The sequence below is a fragment of the Ixodes scapularis genome, unplaced genomic scaffold (genome assembly GCF_016920785.2).
Source record: "Ixodes scapularis isolate PalLabHiFi unplaced genomic scaffold, ASM1692078v2 PGA_scaffold8__174_contigs__length_109621045, whole genome shotgun sequence".
NCBI lineage: Eukaryota > Metazoa > Arthropoda > Arachnida > Ixodida > Ixodidae > Ixodes > Ixodes scapularis.
The window spans coordinates 80381225-80387863 of NW_024609883.1; the positions used below are offsets into that span (position 1 = coordinate 80381225).

Here is a 6639-nt window from a genome sequence, read left to right on the forward strand (position 1 = left end):
TTTTTTTTCCCCAAGCGTTTCGGTACTAGTAACATCTGAGTGAGCGTACTTTCCGTTGTGGTGCTGCTCTTACTGAAATGATGTCATCCCGACATGCCATCGAAGCTTCAGACGTTCACGAGGTGGTTTTTGGTTATCGTTTAATTCTGTTTAAAATATGTTTCCTTGCGTTTTCTCACCGAAGCAAAGAGATGAGCTCTGTCATTGCACTTACATCTCAAGCCTCTTTCCCCTTTTTCCGCGCGCGGAATCGGACCTTAAATGTGCTTGTAACGGTGCGCTTAGTTTACTGTCACCCCGTAGTCGGTCACGTGACATCAAAATCACCATTGCGTGTAAAATACTCGCATTGATCAGCAAACCAACCCAGGTGTTTTAGGTATAACATGTTTTATGGCTTCTCGCCACCCACTCTTGGATTATACCGTCTGAAACATTGAACGTGTTGTGAAATAAGTAATTAAATAACCAAAACAGTTTTGTTTCGATGTAATGCTGATGTATAGAACGATAAACCCGAATCAGGGCTCTAAATTTCATGGGTTTCCACCGGAGCAATGACCAAAATATGCTTTTCATCTCAACAGTTGGTGACACTTCAACAGTAACATGGCCAAATTTGCTTCTTCCGGTTCTGATGCTGACACTGTCAACGAACGGGCGCTTAAGACGTTTATTGCCCCGGAGCTCTACGCAAAAAGCAACCAATTCCCCCGACAAACTAACATCAAAACTCTCGACATGATGCAAATGTCGTTTGGTAGCAAACCGAATGCCAGCCAGCAGTTCATTGACGTGGGGTGCGGGACGGGCGACTTCACTCGGCAAGAACTGCTGCCACGCTGTCAGCCCTGCCGCAGGATTGTGGCCACCGACGTCTCCCGAGAAATGCTGGAGTACGCCAGGGAGAACTTCGGGCATCCGCAGATCGCGTACGAGGTACAGGACATCGAAAGCGACGTCTCGGAACTCGTGCGGAAGTACGGCAAGTTCGATCGCGTCTACTCGTTCTTCGCCCTGCACTGGACGGAGGACCTCACTAGCTGCGGCCCTCCGCAACGTGGCAGACCTGATGACCGACGACGGCGAGTGCCTGCTGGTGTTCCCGGCTCGTATTACCCTGTACAGGGTGTGGAGGAAAATTGTGGCGATGGATCGGTGGAAACAGTACAAAGCGGTGAGTTCATCTGTTCATTTTGCTTCCGTGTTTCGTCATTTTGAGTCGCTACATATTCTTAGAGCGATGCCTACATACAAACAGATGACAGCCAACAGCTTTCTCAGCACGCGCAACTGAAAAATTTCTTTTATGAGTCCGCGTTTGGTCACAACCACCCGTCCCTTCTACAGTCGCCGACAGCTCAGGATACTCAAGGCATGGCTTATTACGTACACGGAACTTTCGAATACAAGAACGGAATAATGGCCGTTATTAGAGAACACTGTCAGTAACGGGAAAAAAAAAACGGGCCCCATTTTTTGTTTAAATTTTCAGAAAATCACTTACAACTTTTGAATGGGATCACGGTTTGTTTTGATACATTGGCATCTGGATTTGGAACTTTAGCGCTACATTTGAACGGAGAATGAGCGTTTGGGGGGATCACTTTGTACGTTCACGTCTGTTTCTTCGGCGTCCTTATACCAAGTAATGCCGCAATCTGATTGATTGCGTAGCTATAAGGTGCTCGGGACTAAACACACCCTGCGTTTCTTATTTTGTCTGTGAATATAAGAAATTTAACTCGGAGCACCTTACAGAACAGTCGACGGATAAAGAGTCGACGTATGAAACGTAAATGAGTTGGGCTCGAGGATATTTCAGACCAGCTACTTGAGTTAGTTTATCCATTTAGTATTACTGTGAGGACTTGCACCTTGTGATTTGAGTGTTTTTGGACTGATTCACAGGGTCAAACACATTGTAGATCTGGCAGGACCAGCTGAAGTTAGAAACATATAAAGAAAAAGAGATTGAGCCCACACTGCCGAGTTTATTCGGCATTCGTAGAAGGGCACGCCTTAAATGTTATTGAGAAAAACTTGGCCATAATGCAAATGTAAAATTCAACTGCCAGGACAGTGTTTATTTTCATTGTGTTCTGACAAGTACAAAAAGTTGAAAATGTTAAGCGGAGTACTTCTACAATGTCGTAAGCAACAATAAGATATCCCCGAAAGTTACAAACTGTTCACCTACAAACAACCCTAATGCGAGTACCACAGACGTGCAACGGCAACGTAAATGGAGGAACCTGCATTTAGTTTCGGAAAGGAGAGGACGAACAGACGTCTATCATGTTGGGGATCGGGAAAGAGCGTCTGTGGCGACTGAGGGTCCGGTTGAACGCGTGATTGAATAACTGAGAACACAGGCGGCAACCTGTTTCGAAGTGGATATTCAAAAGCTTGTGCGACGTCGTGGTAAATGCCTCGACCTGTGCAGTGATTGCGGGAAGTAGCTTACGGTATGCATTCCAGCTTTATGCATATTAGAACGTTTTTCATCACGGTTGTTGTTTTCACCCAGTTAAACAAAAATTCAAAAAAGCAACAACAAAAAAAGCCTCGTATTATTACTTAAAATCAATGTCGCTATAATTATCTTTTCTTCAACATAAAAGGTAAACTAATCGGGAGAATGGCCCAACCATCTTTCACTTTCTCGTAGGTCGTTGAGCGCTTCATTCCGCCAAGCCAGGACATCGAAGACAGGTTGGGCCTCACCTCCTACATGCTGGGAGTCCTCGAGGGTTCCAACCTGAATCCGCGCACGTGCCAGGTGCTGTCCGAAGACTTGAGTCACATGCATGTGGACAAATACGTCCGTAAGTTTTCATCACGATCCTAGCGTGGTTTCTCTTGTCTCGACGACACGTAAACGGACAGCAACATCTATAGGACCATGGATATTTTTTTTACGGTGACAGCCGTTATGGGGCTGCAGATTTCGCAGCAGTGTTTCGCGTAGGTGGTTGTAGCACGTGACGTCACAGTCACATGACGTCACGCTGTCCCGTGACCACATCACGCGACGTTTCAGCTACGTGACCGTCAGGATGTCTCGCGACATTTCGCATAGAAATTTTCACGCCAAACTTAGCGGAGCCATTTTCCCGCTAAATTTAGCAGAGCAATTTTCCTCCTAAATTTAGCACGGCAATTTTCCCCGCTAAATTTAGCGGAAAAAACTTTCCCCGCATGGCCAGCCGAGCTCTGATTGGCGTTGATTGAAAGGATTGTGGGCCGATCTCAATGCTAAACACCTTAACGTCTACCCACTATTTTTTATTTTGTTTTTTTAGAAAGCAGCTCCTATGACGCGTTTACACTTGCGGATTCGCGGGCGGATCCGCGCGGGCGGAATGTGAAGTTTGGTGCCGGGTGGGTAAATCCGCTCGTCGCTGGCGGAAAATCTGGATCGGTCCGGGACCCATATCCAGATGTTCCGCCAGCAGCGATTCGATTTCGCCCCCGGCTCCAAAATCCAAATTCCGCCTTCGCGGATCCGCCCGCGAATCCGCAAGTGTAAACGCGCCATAGGCGCCCGTTTCCAGCTTGAGTGGCGTCGCCGTCGCCATCGGCGTAACCGCGGCGACGTTTCGGCATAGTGACGTTTCGGCACCGTGCCGAAACGTCCTCGCGGAGTCACGTGACCTCCGTGACGTCACGAGGGTCACTTGACCTCCGTGACGTCACGAGGGTCACTTGACCTCACGGTAACACCGACGGCGACGCCGCTCGGAGGGAGGAGTAGCAGGCAGGATGAGGAGGTGAGAAGGAGGGAGGAGGGGTACACCTTTTCCTCAGTGTCCTTCCCTCCTCCTCCTCAAGAGCTGCGCTCTGATTTGGCGTTACAGGGAGTTGTAAACGGCTGCCATTAAGAGCTAGATGTTCTGCCACCATCGCAACCCCTGCGCAAGAAGACGAACTTGCGCTCCGTATTGTATTGATGAAAAAACTGTGAGTGCGCAAGCGAGCTGGTGGATGTTGATCATAATGTAGAAAACCCGAGACTGTGGTAAAAGCAGGGAAACGGAGTCGAAGAAAAAGACAGGGGCAAAGAACGTCTCAAACTCAGCTACTGCGTTTATTTCCTCAAAGTCGTATATACCCACAATCTAACCATCGACCACCGACGTCACAAGGTCATCCTTTGTTCTCTATACAATCCTGCCCACACTAGTTTTCACCTCCACCGTACACGGTGTCCTCAATTCCAACTGAAAGTTTAGGACCTCGAACAAAACAACCAGTACAAAAAAAAACAAAAAAACAAAAAAAAAAAACCACACGGAACCATTTTCTTTTCAACCGGAGTGCAATATCATAGCCTCCTCTATACGGAGAAAGCCTGGCACATCGACGACGGAGCCATGGGGCGCGCGACCGCAGGAAAAAGGAGAGGAGGAGCGCTCCGAACGGTGACCAATATGGTAGCGCAGAGCAGAAAGGGCAGACCTAGACAGCGAGCGCTTGGGTCATGAGCGGCCGCTCCCCGAACCATGCTTGTTTTTTGTTTTCGTCACCGTCGTTTTCGTACTCCGGGAGAAACGGGCGCGGCGATTCGAAAGGGCGCAGGGAGAAACGGGAAAGGGTGGACGTTGAGTTTCTCCTCTCCACGATAGCGACAAGAAAAGAGAGAGAGAAAAAAAAGATTGTTTCTGCGTTTGGCCGCTCGTTCTTTTGTAGCGCAGGCAAGGTTCTCTCCGCTCCCGTTTCTCCGCCCCTCCTTTCCCATTTACGGCGGCCGTCCTTTCTCACGACGCGCCAGGCTTTCTCCGTATAGAGGAGGCTATGGCAATATCTAACCGAGGGGGGCAGGGGTTCAGTCGGGAGTCTTATCGGTTCTCGGTTAGATATTGTGTCGTTCCACTTCTTTGTCCTTGTTTTTTTCGGCGCTTTTAATTATTTAAAGAACCATGAACCAACTGGCTCAACTTTTCACTTTGCTAGATATTGCACTTCGGTTGGAAAAAAAAAAGGTTCCTCGAACAAAACTGGTTGTTTTGTTCGAGGTCCTAAACTTTCAGTTGGAATTGAGGTCACCGTGTACGGTGGAGGTGAAAACCAGTGCGGGAAGGATTGTATAGAGAACAAAGGATGACCTTGTGACGTCGGTGGTCGATGGTTAGATTGTGGGTATATAAGACTTTGAGGAAATAAACGCAGTAGCTGAGTTTGAGACGTTCTTTGCCCCTGTCTTTCTTCTTCGACTCCGTTTCCTTGCTTTTACCACAGTCTCGGGTTTTCTACATTATGATGTATTGTATTGGTCACGAGTGCTGCGTCAACTCTCGGCGTGAACTCAGATCCAATCGCACGCTTCGCGCAGGAAGCGATCGATGCCCAAAACATGGCGGCCCTCAGACCACTATATTTCCCATGGAGAATAGAAGGGTAGGAGAGGCATGACGTCAGCCTCTTTCTCATTTTCCTCCTTACTCTCCTCACTTACCACGCCAACGTGACCACATCACGTGACCGTAGCTAGCCTTCGTCTAGCTATGGGGTACTAGAATACACCACCACAGTCTAGCCTTCGATCTGATAAAACCTACCGGACGAAGCGCGCGCAAGCCTGCAAGGAATCCTCCAATCAACCATCCATCTCACACGTGACATGTCACGCGCACCAATCGCCAGAGAGATCTGCGGTCACGCTGGGCACAATATCGTTTAAACTTTTTATGACTAGGCTTCACCAATATTGCAACGTGACCCCTCCTAGTACTTCTAACCTCCTTGGTATGAAGGTGTGCGGCGCTGCAGTCGTCATGATGGCGTTGCTCAGGAGGCCTAAAAAAGAACCGATAGAACGGTCTTTATCTTTTCTTCCCCTCTGCTCGCAGGAGGAAGCTTTTTCCAACAACTCTTATATAAGAAAGCACTGTGCCAAAATTTCTGCGTAAAAGGCGGCTCACGTACGTAGGATACAGTTTGGACAAAAGTGCCGCGACAGCGTTCGGCAGGAACTCGTGCGAAATCAGCGAGAACAGCAGTCCCGGCTGGCCGCTGACGCAGCATCGTGTCCCTCCTGTGCCCTATGCGGGCCTTCTTTAGCGACCCGGAAAATTCAGCACTATACGACTTCGGTATCTATATAGAGGTGGTGTTGAACTTGCCCTTGCCATATTCTCTTTCTTTTAGAGGTGGAACTCTCACTAGATCCCATTCTGCCATTGCTGCCCGAAGGATCGAAGACAGTATTCAAATCGGACGTGGCGGAAATCATCCGCAAGATGTGGACTGAAAAACCAAGCGGGGGTCCGCAGTATCTCAGTGACATATTCGTGCTTCACGCCCAAAAATATTTAAAATAAGCTTTTAAATAACATTTTTTGCATACTTTGTTTAATTACTGCTAAGAAAAAAATATTTACACTCACATAGCATTCAACGAGTACCAATATAAACTTAAAACATTAGCTTTTGCAGTCAAACAAAGAAAAGGCCCAGAGTATAAATATGTGCCATTGAGTGATTTCCGAAACCAATAAAAGCAGGATTTCACACTGGCAACGGGTAAACCGTTTGTTAGGGCTCGCTGTAGTCGTGCTTGCTCAGGAGTTGCTGAATAGGGCAGAGTAAATTTTTTTTCAGTCAATGGAAACGTTTAGCAAACCGTTACCGTACTAC

The 6639-nt window shown here is 47.8% G+C and overlaps 1 pseudogene; it reads left to right on the forward strand.

Annotated features, from left to right (window-relative positions):
• The first annotated feature begins 609 nt into the window (after nucleotides 1–609).
• LOC120836569 lies at nucleotides 610–6323 on the forward strand (annotated as a pseudogene).
• The last annotated feature ends 316 nt before the right edge of the window (nucleotides 6324–6639 follow it).